This window comes from Sphaeramia orbicularis, chromosome 22 (assembly GCF_902148855.1).
Source record: "Sphaeramia orbicularis chromosome 22, fSphaOr1.1, whole genome shotgun sequence".
Lineage (NCBI taxonomy): Eukaryota > Metazoa > Chordata > Actinopteri > Kurtiformes > Apogonidae > Sphaeramia > Sphaeramia orbicularis.
Genome location: NC_043978.1, coordinates 37,868,703 through 37,884,432, shown reverse-complemented (window position 1 = coordinate 37,884,432; position 15,730 = coordinate 37,868,703).

The following is a 15,730-nucleotide window of genomic DNA, read 5'->3' as shown; positions in this document are numbered from 1 at the left end:
GAAAACAGCATTGGTACTTTGCCCACTGTAACTCCCTAGTGGGTTGGCTTGCTTGAATACCCCACCTCCTCTCACTCTTAGAAAAATACATGTTTGTAAGTTCATGTAAGTGGAAGTCAGCAGCAGTGATTTCAAGACAAAATCGTCTTCACCATCAGGAATATAATACATCTGTTCAGTTGTTATGGATAAATCAGATTTTTAGATTTATTGCTATTTCAGGTCTATGCAGGGTTGGATTTTTCCGTGGTAATTCAGCCATGAAAACATGAGTGTCACTAAGGCTTGTATAAGTCATGTCTGCGGTTCCTATGCGACTACATATGTAGGTAAACACAGACATACAAGACTGTTAATTCCCTGTTCACCCAAAACACAGCAAACTGCTCACCGTAGAGCATCTCTGGACTGTGTTGTGGATTCACAGTATTACCAAGGCAATCGCTCTTTTCAGTATGAACAGTAGTGCTTAGTGGTCCATTTAATTGAGAGAGGCACTGAGTGACAGGTGAAAAGGATGATGGGGAGGCAACTGCCAGAGTGTGGTGGGTGTGTAGGGAACCTGCATGCTCTGTGCAGTTGCACTCAATTTACTGACCTGCCACAGCTGCAACACAGAGAAAGAGCGTAAGAAAATGGCAAATAGATAGTTAGAGGCTGCTCCTCCAGCTTTTCCAGTGTGATTAGTGAATTTTTATTTGTGCTGTGAGGATGTGGCATACTGTATTTTAGTGCTTTTTACTGCTAAATTGTGAAATTCACATGCCAAGCTCTAAGGAAATGGGTATTAAATGTTTTACTGCCACTGAAAATCGAGCACATGGCAGCTTTAACTCTGAAGACATTAAATCTATCATACATCACTGTGTGCGTCACAAGTGTGTGCATCTCCAACTGCATCCATCTGAGTAGAAGGACAATTAACTGAAAGAGGCAAAAACAGAAATGGAAAGCTGGATGACGTCAATGCACAAGACAGTTGTATACTGTTTGTGTGTGTGCATGTGTGTGTGTCTATTTGTGGTAAAACAATGTTACCACGTAGCATACTGATGGAGAGAGAGGGGATCAGGGAGGGAGAAGAGGATGAGATGAAGTGAAAAGGCCGACAGACTGAAAAGGGCGAAGCTGAGAAGCCGGCAGAACAAAGCTGTAGCAGCATGCTTGGAGCATCTTCTTACAACAATTGGGTGGAAGGCAGGACACACACATATACACACACTCTCACACTCACAAAGGGCAGTGTTGGTTTGAGATCTCTGGGCAGCACACGGGCTCAGCAGGATGGTGTGCATGATGTTATGAGATGCACAGCAGAATACAGCAATGTTTCATGAAGCAAATTAACTCTATGGCGTGTCAGTAATTGCATTGCTCAAACCAATGAGTCCACCCACGTGTGCAATGTGACTGCTGTGACTTTGTGCATCTAAATTCTCCTGTTGCTATGATTTTGCGTTGTTTCCTCCTGTGAGAGTCCTCTCTGCTAATCCTCATCTTCTAATGTGTGTGAGAGTATATTTGTTTGGGCTGTTTTGCAGGACTGGGAGGAGCTTCAAAGGAAAATTTAGATTAAATACAACTTGGCACAAAGAACAGAGCACTCACCAAGTTATTAGTGTTCGTGTCTGAGATATAGAAATATGGCAGCATTAGCAAACAGTGTGATGAGTTTGAAACAAACTGCAGTTTTACAACAGATCTCTAGTGAATAGTGGAATTAGAAAAAACATCTGCCTATCTGTCTGTTGCAAATGTTGAGCTCATCAGTCATTGAGATTTTGTTTATCAAATACTGACAGAAAACATGAAACTGAAACAAAGAGTTGTACTGTAACTGTAAAAGTTGGCCAAAACTTTCTCTATGGAAATGTTGGAGATCAAACCAGGGCTAAAAGCGGAGTGAATGTTGACTCGACAAAAGGAACTGTGAGATTTTCTTGCTTGCTAGAGTTGCTTTTTTTTCTCGGCATATATGGCAAATATGGCAGAACATGGAAGATAGATGAATACATTTTCCTTCCAATTCTTACATTTTCATACTAATGACAATGAAATATCTCTACGTTGAGGTTCCTCTTCACTCCCTCCTGCGTAACCTGTCCTGAATCACCAGCTCATCATCTTCATCATCATCTTTTTGATAAACGGTGGTTGGAAACCAGTTTATCAGGTGCAGTCCGCTCATCTTCTATCCCAGAGTGTGGGGCCTGAGATTAAATTCTATCCATTAATCCAGTTTGTCTCATGAACCCAAACAGGCTCATTAGAGGCTTAATGTCGATCTCCTGAACCACCGACTCATCTGTTTCACCTGCTGGCTTTCTCCACCTTCCTCGCCTCCTTCTTCCTCCTCTCTGACTGTTTACCTGCCAGTAAACACTCCCACCTGTTTCCTTCACCTGCTTTCATCTGTCATCAGCCTCTGCATATAAACCAGCCTTCTAACACAGTCCATTTGTCAGGTTGTTTTGTGCCACCATGTTGAACTCTGCATCTTACTTATCCTCTGCTATGTCTTTCATTCTGAACCTGCCTGGCTGCAGATCACAAACAGTACATAAATGGCAGATAAACCCTCCATGACATTGGTTTGTGAACTGCAATTCTGAAGCCTAAAGATGCATGGCATGGTCATTGCCACATTGGTTTTATGGAAACAAGTGGGTATCGCTAGAAAAAAGCAAGAGATGAAACTAACCACTTCTATTAATAGTGTAACAATTAATGTAACTGAGTAATCCAAACTGCTCCATAGCTCTCCATCAGCCTCCAGACCCCTTTGTAAAGGTCTGTTTCAATTGTTCAACCTTCTCTAAATCCAGTAATCCAACCATCATCAGTACTTTGTGATGTTCAGATTTGTTCGTAATTGGTGTGAGTCTGTTGTCGAAGCTCTCTGTAATGGTTGAGTGTGTCAGGTTTTCTGCACAGTGTGTTCGTCTGTCCCACCGCCTGCACGGTCCTGTCAGATATATAGCTGAATTTAGCTCACTGCCTTTCAACACTGACAAAAATAAATCTGAAATTCTGGCCAGATTAAACTGCACGTCTAAGGTCTTGTTTTGTAGAATCCCAAAGAGCACATCAGCAATGTCGAAAATGCCAGTATAAGAAAAGAGGAAAAAAAAAAAAAAAAAAAAACAGAAGGTGAAAGTTTTTTAACTACACCAGGTGTCTAGGTGCACAGTGTACAATTTCACTGTCAAAATCTTCAACGTGGTCAAGTATGTGCTGGAAAAGCTCAACCACCTCATTTCTCTTGGTCTTGGACAGTGCAAAAACTAGTGTGCCGATTAAAATCCCCCCTCATCTGCTTTAATAAAACTCAGTCACTAGTTTGGTGCAGTTGAGAGAACGAGTAAAAAAATGCACATAATCCACAAAAAACAAAACAAAACCCCATCTTGCATTCTTTGATTTTTGATGCTCCCTGGGAAATCACTAGGCTTAAAGTGTGTGCATTCAGTTGTGTACTTGAGAACATATGAGAGCTGCACAGTGTGGCGGTCATGGTCGATGACTTTGTTTATTATATGGCGCTGAGAGTCTTTGTGTTAAAGAGCTGCCTTGGTGAAGTTGTTCACACTACAAAAGTCATAACCATTCCATGTCCCCTTTCTTGGATAAAAAGTAAACACGGCAAGCAAAACAGCTTGTGCTCAGTGCTTGCGTTAGTCACTCATAGTGTACGTAGGTACAGTCTTTGAAATGGAGCACAAATGGGCACGTATCCAGAGAGGCTATCACTATCTATAGTGTTGGCCGTTTTGTGGACATTACACTAATGAAACTGAATAAATACTTCAGAAAAACACGCAACATACACCAAATTTTTTTTTTTAATAGAGTCAGCAGAGGAGGCCCTGCTGGCCCACCACTGGATACCAGTACAGTCAAAGTTGTCTAAGGGTGTATTGTTCGCTTCCCCAGAAAGTCCAGACTTTTTTTTGGTGTGAATACAAACATACAAACTCAGATTCAAATCAAAGAAGCAGACCGCTTCCAAATGGACTCTGGGCTGGTTCACCTCTGGTGTGAATATAACCGGCCTTGAGCCGAAACAAACCAAGCAACCAATGTGCCTTTTTGTGCTTGATGAGCCACCGTAGCCGCTGGAAGTAGCTGACCCGCATGGGTAGTCAGAGCTAACAGCAGCAGCCATGAGCCGAGGACAGACGTGGACCAATGAGGAGACTGAATGTGTCATTGACATTTGGTCAGATGCTCATATTTCCAGACTGGCTCCAAATGAGCTGTTCTTGACAGTTTACATTATATTCATAAATTTATGTCTGTAAAAATAGAATACACATTCCACAAATGATACCTGCATGTAGGACCTCCATGACTATTTTCATCAACACCTGCCATCTGATTCACCCCGCCCCCAATGCCAGCACAGTTTGTCACATACGTGCGTCTGTTTACAAATTTTGGTCAACTAGCAAAAAGTGCAATGAGAATGTGATCCAACCCAAATGAAAAAAATAAAGTCCATATTCAATCCAAATTAAATAAGTGGACCATAGGACTTTCCAGGTGTGAAAACACCCAAATATCTAAACACACTAATAATGCCTATACCTGCCCTGCCTTCAGACTGCTCCTCTCCTGGTTTGCCTGCTTAGTTTCTTTTACTTCCTCACCACAGACCCCTGTCTACTTGACTGAGGCACCAGTCTAACACTTACCCAGTTCTCTGGGTTCAGAGGTCTATGCTGGTCAGTTCTTCCTCCTCCAGTCGTCCACAGTCCTTCACCTCACACCCTGGTTATAGTCTTTGTGCCCCAAAGACTTGAGATTAAAACCTCCCCGTACATCAGTCTGTTCTGCATCAGTCTGCAGTGAATGCGTTACATCTTGACTGTGTGTGAGACCAGGTATGTGTAAATCATGCACAAAGTTAGTGACGTCAGTAGACATGACAGTCCCATCAGTAACATGGAGGGTGCAGTGACCTCGCTCCTGTCACATTGTGAGACACTTGTCAAATGTGCACTTCATCACATCGCACTCTTTATTTGTGTATATGCACACACACACACACACACACACACACACACACTTAAGCATGCACATACACAGTACAGCAACACACAAATAACACCTCTTGATAACAGACAGCCTTGTCCACCCACTACCTGATGCCATGTCCAACAAAGTGGTCACAACCACTACTATCACCACTCTACCCCCTTTATAAATATTCATTAAACCAATGGAAGGTGATGTCAGCCTTTTTTTTAGCAACTGCAGTAGTTTTCTTGAGTGCTTTCTTGGAGCACTGGAACTTCAATGACATTACAGATCAAGAGTCAGAGTGGCAGGAACCAGATGCAGAAGCAGCTTAAGGGATTTCTCAATCAATTTCTGCTGTTTCATCTCACATGATCTGTGCACACTCAGAGCCTTTAGAGGCAGTGGATTTCGATGAAACTTTGATGAACACTGGGGGGATTGCTCAAACGCCGATTTTTGTTTAGATGTTAGATCATCAGCAGCACTGGGCATACGCAGGACATGGTTTAGCGGACCGAGTAGCCAAGAATGTGAGAGGTTTTACTTATTGGGCTATGAATCAGAGAGTTCAGTACATGCACTCCTCCAGAGAATTACCGAAGCTTGGTCTTTCTTTTTCCTGTGCTTCTCAAATGATCATTCAGCAGAACTTCCATCATTTCAACTGCACCAAGTACTACTCCTGAGAGGTGTAAAAAAAATAATAAATTAAAAATGAAAGGTGATTAAAAGCATTGTTCTGTATGAAGGCAGCACTTCTACTCACCTGGGCTTATGGTGCAGTTAAAATCAATGAAATGACTGCATCTACCATTTCACAGACAACGCATAAAGAGGAATGGCATACTATTTTTTCTGTCTAATGCACAACAAGCAGGTCATTGCCTTCACTTCACAAAGTAAACATTAGCCCTCCCCCATTAAAGTAAAGATTACAGTCTTGATTAATAGATGGAGCTGTGGTCGTCGGAAAGCTTTATTCCAATGAGGCCTCCAACAGCCTCTCATAAAAAAAAAAAAAACAGCTATGCAGTTGTGCTCTGTGATGCAAAACGTAGCCAATTAAATTGATTTCTCCACCAAGGAAAGAAATGCTCCCTCTCCACTGTAACTATTCCACCAAATCAAATCATTCAGCTCAGGCTAACCTGAGAGCAGGCGCCTGTGACACTCATTTCAACACAAACGGCCTCCACTATACTTTTTATCGTCCTCGTAGAGCAAATGCTCACACTGCTAGGGTTAGTTAAAGTTAGAAGTGCTGACTGTGTGACTGAACTCAATGGGTGTCTCATTCATGGGCTGATTCATGACAGTCATTATTTGGGTGGACACCCTGATTGGCTGCATAAACAGCACCAGCCCACAGACCCACACTAAATCTCACTGTCTCATACAGGGAAAGACCATAAGACTGCATTCAAAAGGTATTTTAAAAGGACCTGGAGAACAAAAAGTGAAGCGCAGAGCCAAAAGCCAAAGATAATGAGACAAAGATTATAAGACGGTACTGAAAGAGTGCAAAGACCCCAAAATAAATAAATAAATAAAGTATATATATATATATATATATATATATATATATATAATGTGGTCAAAGAGAGAGCAGAAAGAGAATGAATCTCATTAATGGATCAGTAATTCTTCAGACTCAGCCAAACACAAAAGATACTGAGGTTAGAAGATGGCAACAGGGAAGAAAAGAGGGAGGATGCAGATGGGTTTAATTGTATCCCTGACCTGACTTCTTTTATCTGTCCCACAGAGAGCTGAATATGTCCCCCTGGCTTAAGACTGGAGTGAGGTCTGTGTCCTGCTTTTGCTGATTAACAGGCAGAGTCCAGCTGACCAGCAGAAAAGTAATATGAGGATTTTACCAACTGTGTATATTGGCAAACACAAAAAAATGCAAAACATGTTTTGTTGGCAGCAGCTTTAATTTTAAACATGTAAATCCCTATTCTCATGGGACTAGTTGAACCTGTACACATTCAGTGATTTAAGAATCAACCTCCTACATCTGTGTTTCATACAATGGATTTGCAAAGCCTGTGTTTTATTGAATTTACCCCCAGATGTTCAGGTTCACTGTCAATAGGTTATCACTTACAGATGACTGTTGAGGTTTCTGAAAGATGGAAAAAGCTTCTTTATGACTTTAACACTTTTGTGCACATCACCCATCTGATCACCTTTCAAGATTTTACTCTTCTCCATGCTTTGTCGCTTTATGATCTTTGAAAATCTGCACTCATAAAACCAACCAACCAGGAAAATAAATGGGTGGAGGCAACAAAAACCAATACAAATAACACAAAATCAGAGTGATGTTGATTACAGACATAGCAGTTTCATACAGGATCACAGATGATCACCACAGTTATTACAAATTAGCAGAAGTCCACAGGTTATACTAGACCTGTGTCAAAAGGACAAGTAACAGGTAACATGTGGTGCCAGGCACAACAAACCCTGTCCTTCGCACTATTGGAGTTTATTTTGGCATCGATCCAGCTGATGACGTCCTGTCTATGCATGTGCTGATGTCAGCATATCATTTGCATCTATATATGTGCCAAGTCTAAAGTAAATTGAAACAAAATTGATGTTTTTACAGACATTTGAAATGTTGCCCATTATAAGTAAATGGGAGGGGAAAAAAAAGATTTAAAAAATTCATAAAAAATTTTAACTTTGACCTACTTTTCCCAAAATGTAACTGTATCTATTCTGGGTCACTGGCAATCTATAAACCCAATTTGGTATGAATTCAACCAATAGTTTTGCTGCTAGAGTGTGAACAAACAAACAAACCAAACCAAAAACAATATCCCTTGCCTCCCCTTCAGGGGGTGGGGTAATTAGCAAATGTCAAGAAATGTCAGGTTTCCAGCACAAAAACAGACACACATCAGGCTCCAACTCAAGCTTCAGCTATGTATCTGAGCATGTGCAAATCTTACATATTGAACTTTGTGTTAAAATGATTAATTAAAGCTGCTGTGGGTGTTTATTTAGTGTTACTGGGTCAAAATCTCATAATTACTTTTACAGAATATTGCAATGGAGTGGTCTGAAAAGACGTGAGACATCAGCATCTACCCCATGACGCCCAAATTTCATTTGATTACAAGGGATTTCAGACAGGTAGAGAGGTTAAACTACAGTTTTCTGCCACTTATGACTGGAATTCTTTGCAACGATCCTTAAAACTCACCTCATTCATGCTGCTCTCGTCATTTAAAAGATCAGTGACAGATACACCTCTGGACCACTGCACCTGGTTTTAGCTTTTCTATTAGTTATATGTCATTGGGATCGGTTCTTCTGTCCATCCTGTTTGTTTGTTTGTTTGTTTGTTGTATATTTAATCTGTTCTGTCGTTTGCTGTACATGTATCCTGTGCTGCTACTCATTCTGTTTGTGTGCTGCCTCTTGGCCAGGTCATTATTATAAATGACAATCAGTAGTTAACTAACTTACCTGGTTAAATAAAAGTTAAATATAATAAATTAAACTGCCAATATTATTAAAGTTATTCAAGATAAACTTTGCACATAGTATGTGTCAACGTGTCAATTTATGTCATTCTTATGCAGTGTTGTGTGTGACGAGGTACAAAGTAACATGTTACAGTAACATAACTACTTTTTCGAATAAAAAGTACTCTAACATGTTACTACTGAAAATTTGGTAACGAAATGTAGTGCCTTTTTCAGTTTGGCACAGCATTACTTTTCTTAGGGACAGATTTGACAAGTGTCACAAATAGTTTTTTCCCCAAAATTTTTTTTGGCCCTAAGAATTATGTGCATGCTCCAAACTGTCGGGCATGTGCAGATGTACTCTTTTCGATGTAAACATCTTGTAGTCATCCAGCAGTGAAACAGCTGCATAGGCACAGGCTCTCATTTCACCTCGTTTCACTAGGTAACTAAACAAGAGATGGACAAAAAATGATAAGCCCTTTTGTATTTAGTGTTCACCTATGTGCCCATAAGCTGTATGGATGCTATGTTATTTCATTGATTTCATTTGATAGTTCTGAGTGGTGGTGTTGAAGCCTATAGTAGTCCAGTTTTTTCTTGTCAAGTGCTCTATGTGGCATTTTTTAAAACAAAGAGCCCAAAGAAATACCTGTTATGTCCTCCATAGGAGAACTTTATGTAGCCCTATACATTTAGGAACAGATATGTGGTTCTGCCCAAAGTTGAGCAGCATAAAAGTAACAAGTAACGCAAAAAGTTACTTTCTATAGAGGGCAACTAAGTAAAGTAATGGATTACTTTTCAAAGAAGTAATGGGTAACGAGCAAAAGTTACTTTTTAAAAGGCAGTCATCATATTACCATCCAAAATACAGCGTTTAATTGCAGACATACAAACTTCCACATATAGTCTCACTGCATTCACAACTAAGATGTCTCCCAGTGGCTTCAGAGTCCAAAAATAAGAGCAAACTGTGTCTAGACTGCATTGTAGCACTTATATATTAAAGGGCTGCATGCTTTCCAGCATCTAAACAAAGCCATGTTTGACTGTTAAAATGACTCCAAATGAAATACTCAGAGTTCAGAAACCAGAAAAGGGGTGTAATTTGCTACAGGGGACAAGATGCTGACAGAGAAAGGCGTTTTTCTTTTTTAGTCCATCTGCAGTGACAGCTCAGACTGACTGCTTTCTGCGGCCATTTAAATTAATTTACTCTAATTTTCAGTCGGTTAAAAAGCTTCATCTTCCATGTTCTGCCATAAGTAGCTTTGAGTCAGTGAGCTGCTGCCAGTTCAGATTTTCCCCATTTTCAGACAGGAGCGTTGCTCTGCACAAAGCTACAAATGAACTCAGAATCGGCAGAGCTGTAATGGGATTATGAGGAGGAACTCAATCATCCGAAAGCTACAGTTGCTCCACGTGTGAGCAGAACCAATGCATTCGCTCCTCCTATGGTGCCAAAAGGAGGGTGCCAATCACAATTTACAGACTAAAACTAAAGAGAGGAAAGCAGAGAAGTTTTTTTTTTTTTTTTAACTCATCCCTCTCCTTCGCACAGTGCACATTTGTTCTATCTCCTCTCCCTGAGCCACAGTCCCAATCCTATCAAGCTGAAACAGGAACAAAGACCTGTCCCATGCTTCAGTTTCCCTCTATTTCTGCACCAATCTCTAAAAAATCCCCTCTTGGTCCTGGTTTTCACCTCTGTGTGACCTGCTCCAGCTCATAATCTAAATTCATTTTGAAAGGTAGAAAAGTCCCGGTAAGCTCCAGTGTCTTGTCAGGAAATATTCGTGCATGTAAAATATTCATGCCAGGCTGTGCTAGCTGCTGTTTCCTTGTGTGTTTAAAAACTGCTAAATCAGTTTCAGAGTCTTGAATTTTTATATAATCCTTCATGGCTGTGCTGCTTGGTCAAATGCAATTTTTACTTTGTGAGTAAAACTGATAATGGCTGAGCTTCATGCCTCAGCAATTCTAAATTGAATGCATAACAAAATGGTCGAATTGTTTGAAAGAACCATGGACTAATGCCCCCGGGCACCACCATATGCAGGATTTTGTATTTTATAGCAGCAAAAATTGGAACGAGAGACCACAATAGAGATGTGTTATTTTAAACCCATCTGTATTTTCCGCTGCTAATTTGGGCTGAAGTTGCAGCATCAGCAGATCAGGTGAGATGTCTTTTAGCCTCGCAGCCTAACACCTGGCACAAGAAGGGACACTTCAAACAGCTGGATAAACCGAGTGTAACCTCTATAACTTTACACCAATGTTCCACTTCATAGCCCCTGCTCCCCCTTCTGAAAAATGATTACAGAGTCCCTACAAATCCTTTTCCCCGGCCAAAAACATACTGCACACAAAAACACTAATGCACACACTCACACATAGAGAGATAAACAATGTCTCCCTCCACTGGGTTGAAGCTCACAGGAACACAGATGAACCAAAATGTCCATAAAGACATCAGATTTATTGCTGATTTTCCGCTTGATCTGCGTTTAATGTAGAGGACTGTAAGGTATCAGTGAGGCCAATTTTCCAGAAGCAAATTACTCGCTTGGGCTGAGTCCTTTATGTGTTTGCTGAGTGCTGAATTTAAAGATCATTAACATTCTGTTGGTCCAGGACTTTGAAAGATCTCTAAGAGTTCCCCCCGGTGCAGAAAGTGTTGACAGTTCAGTGTGCTGTTACTTTGTGCTGCTCGGGAGTAAATGAATGAAGTAAATTTGCCCTGGATGTGTGTGCTCCACTATTCCATAACCCATTTTCAGCCAGGTAATCTAGTCTACTTCACATGCATATACAGCCATGGAAAAAATGATTAGACCATCAAAAGTCATCAAAAACAATGGTTATGCAATCAAGTACTAACTCGTGTCATGTGACTAAAACAGACAGAAAAGAAAACATGGAATGCCTAAAAGGACTGTTTTTGTCAGTACAATGCCATAGCTATTGATGTAAGTGATTTTGGTTATTATCAAGAAAACAAGGAAAATGGCTAGATATCAGCTCTGAAATTAAACTCTTATGAGCTATTTTTGTTGTTATTATTATATTTGTCCAAACAAATGTACCTTTAATTGTACCAGGCATTAAAATGAACAAGAAATTGAAGAAAACAAAGGTGGTCTAATAATGTATTCTGTGCCTATGCGGAATACACATCTACACTGTAAAAAAAAAAAAAATCCTGTTGGTTTTACAGAAAAAAACTGGCAGCTGTGGTTAAAACAATACTGTAAAAAAACACATCAAACCATATACATATTTACAGAGTAAGATGTAGATTTAACATTTTAAACATGTAGCTTTAACATTGGATTTTGGTGATATTTACATGTTTAAAATGTTAAATTTACTTTATTACTTTTTCATTAAAAAAAAAAAAAGGATAAGAAAAGGCTGTTTTTTCAATATCATGGTCTTGCAATTTAAACGGTAATACATTGTTTTTCAATTTGCAGTTTTATTTTCTCCAAACAATAAAAATACATAACTTCTACATACAAATCTGGCTTTGTTAACATACTCTTCCTGTAAAAACTACAGTTATATTTGATTTAATCATTCACACAAAAATCTTTTCAAATAAACAACTTTGCATTGAATTTTCACTTGCAGGTTTTTTTATGTTGCAATTTTACAACTTTTTGGTGTTAATTCTATGGTCTTTTTTTTTTTTTTTTTACAGTGTAGGATGTGTTTGAAATGGTTATACACTGCAAAAAAAAAAGCCCATACAAAAATAAGAAAATCAAAGTCATTTTTGGGTTAAAATGTCTTATTTCAAGTAAAATTAACTGCCAGTGCGGTAAGAAAATTGTACTTATCAAGTTTTCTTAAAATAAGAAAATATTATCTAAGGATTATAAAATGCTAAAATTCTTATTTGTGTGTGTGTATGTGTATGTGTATGTGTGTGTGTGTGTGTGTGTGTGTGTGTGTGTGTGTGTGTGTGCACGCATGCACAACAAGATAAAGTCTCAATAAGTAAATATAATTTAAAAAATTTTTAAAAGATCTTTCAAGATGAATACTCCAAATTCAAGTCAGTTTATCTAAGTCAGACATTATTTTTGTGCAGTATATATAATTGGAACATGTATCGATCTAGTATGGACAGATTCTGAGGAATGAAGAACAATCATATTTGGTGAAAGTGCAAAAAATGAAACAAACGTCATAGAGGTTTGATGATGCAGAACCTTAATGATTTTAGTTTCATATCTAAAAATCAGAGGTGTAGAAGGCAGAGATAAGAGAAAAACCATGAAAGTTTATTATAGAATTAGGAAATATGAAATGCACATGCTGTTGTTTGTCTCATATTTGTCTTTTTTGCATGTTTGCAGTGGTTATAGTAAAACAGGCAGTGATCATACCATCTGCTGAACATCCAGTGTCCACTTTCATCAATCCAAAATAACCAGTTCCGGAAAGAAAATTCAATCAAGTGGGAATATTAGCAAACAATCACCACTTTTGTCAGAGTATTTTTTTTTCACGCAGCCATCCACTGATCCATTCATTGCATTAGCTCTCCACTCAATCAGCTACTCACTTGACCTCTCTTAACCCTCATCCAAATGGTACTCCGACGATGGCTTTACATTTACATCAGATACAGCTCACCGCTTTATTACACAACATTAAAGGCACCTGCACCGTTTATCCACACTACACTTTGTCACTGGATTATCACTGATTTCCTCCTTCACTTATTTACATTTCAGTGATACTCTCCCTTTGAGGGAGGAACAATGTTTTGTTAAGTTTTTATTCATAAAGCGAGTTTGTGCAGCTCAACATTAGTCCCACCAGGGTGTTGAGGGTGCACTGACTCTCACAGGACTCCTCAAATGGACTGTTGTCTGGAAATGTCACACCGTTCATCTCTGTTCGGAAAAACCTTAAGTCCAGCCATTAAACATAAAAGCATAAAGGTGCCTCGGACCAGCATTTTAAAGAAGAGACTGTGGTTTTACTTTCTTATGATAGTAAGCACAAAATAATAATACAATATAGATTTAAATATATATTTTTACCTCTGCCAAGGAGGTTATGTTTTTGCCAGGGTTTGTTTGTCTGTCTGTTTGTCTGTCCGTTAGTGTGCAGCATAACTCAAAACGTTATGGACAGATTTTGATGAAATTTTCAGGGTTTGTTGGAAATGGGATAAGGAAGAAATGATTAACTTTTGGGGGTGATCTGGAAGAAATCCTGGATTCTGGATCACTTTGAAATTTTTGTTAACATTGTGGTAAATGGGGCCAAAATTTTCGTTTCCCAATATCTCGCTTAATTATTGACCAAAACTCATGAAATTTAACTCAAGAATTGACAATGGGGTCCTCTATCACATTTCAAAGGCTGATCCGGATCTGATCCAGAAGGCGGTTTTTATTTTAAAAAATAAATGTAGGATTTGTATCACCGATTATGTGGGGAATTTTTGCGCTTGGCGGAGGTCTGCGCTCTCCAAGTGCTTTTCCAGTTTAAAATAGTAACAATAATAAAAATGTAAAGGTAAAGTTATAGATGAGATAGATCAACTCCTTTTTCACTCTATATTTTCCAAAAGTCAACATAGACACAAACACTTTCTTTTTGTTTTGTTTTGTTTTGTTTTTTTTATTTTCTGATTTACCATCTGCTGATCCACTCCTTTAAGACTTCAGATGTTTCTCTGGGGTTTGTTTTTATCTTCATGCATTGCATTCCTGCATTGTTTCATCTTAATTTAACACCTACTTCTGTGGAGAAGAGCCACAATCTTTAATTGTCTTTTGAAAATCACAAGATTTTAGTGTTTTGTTTTGTTTTTTTTTGTGTGTGTGTGTGTGTGTGTGTGTGTGTGTTAAGTGGCATATATAAGAACAAAATACTACTACTACTACTACTACTAATAATAATAATAATAATAATAATAATAATAATAATAATAATAATAATAATAATAATAATAATAATAATAATAAATTGGCTTATTTTAGTTTCTACATATACTTAAACCACATGAAGATCCAACAATACAACCCAACCTCCCCTTTCCTTTTCTTCTTTCCATCTTTACCACAACATTCATGGTAAAGAATCTCAGATGTTTCCTGTTAAAACTGGATCAATGAATGTGAACCCCTGTCCAGTTGCCAATGCCTAGTGCTACCCCAACCATTCATTACATTATTTGTCACCACCTGAAAAAGAGCAACAGACACTGATTATCAGACATACAAAAGAAGATCATTCAACCAGAACATTCTTCTTTCATTGCGTAGCTCACACCTGATTCAGTCCAATTCCAACCCTGTTCTTTGGGTCAACCTACCCAGCATATTTTGCTTGACTGGTTCTTTTCAAAGAACCCGTTCACCAGAGCCTTAAAGTCCCTCACTGAACTGATTCACCCAAACGCCTGCTGAATAAAGTCTTTGTGAGCTGAAAGTACAAATGAATCCTTTTACTCAATTAAAATAAAGGATGAATGAGTATCTTTTGTTTGCCTCTTCATTGGAATGTGAGATATTTAAAAAGTAAATATGGAATTCAAAATGGAGACAGAAATAAGTGTGTAACATGGAGGGGGGTTTACATTTTGGCACCCCCCTCTCTAGAAAGATCTGAATCATGCATACCTTCTAAATCATGCATGCTACTTAATTCACTTAATTCATGGAGTGGCCTTTTTTGCTCATAATTTTCAGACTTATTGTTCTTAGTCACTATATTTATGTAAAATAACAGTAAAATTGTACTTCAGTGAACAGCTTACAAATCCACCCCGATGAACATACCCACAATGTTGTATTGGTGTGACCTTTTTATTTTGTCTAACAGAATGTGTCCAAAATTTGTTGTGTGGTATTTTAATCATTTTGTTTCCAAAACTCCCTCCGCCTTATGGTGATCTGGCTAAAACACTGCAGGCAACAGAAGGCTCACATCAAGAATAATAGTGGGTAAGATATAAAAGTGAATACAAACATGTTCAATATGCTGCTGGTGGACATAAAGTTGCGGAAAAAATTATTAGACCCCCCTTGTTTTCTTCAATTTCTTGTTCATTTTAACCAATAAAGACCCAAACAGCCACTAGCAACCAAAACCATACTGATGTAAAACTTCTGAACTGCTAAACCTATCAATACTTTGAAATAATTGGTGTAAAATGCAGTTTGTCATTTTTTCATGGTCATCGGATATGA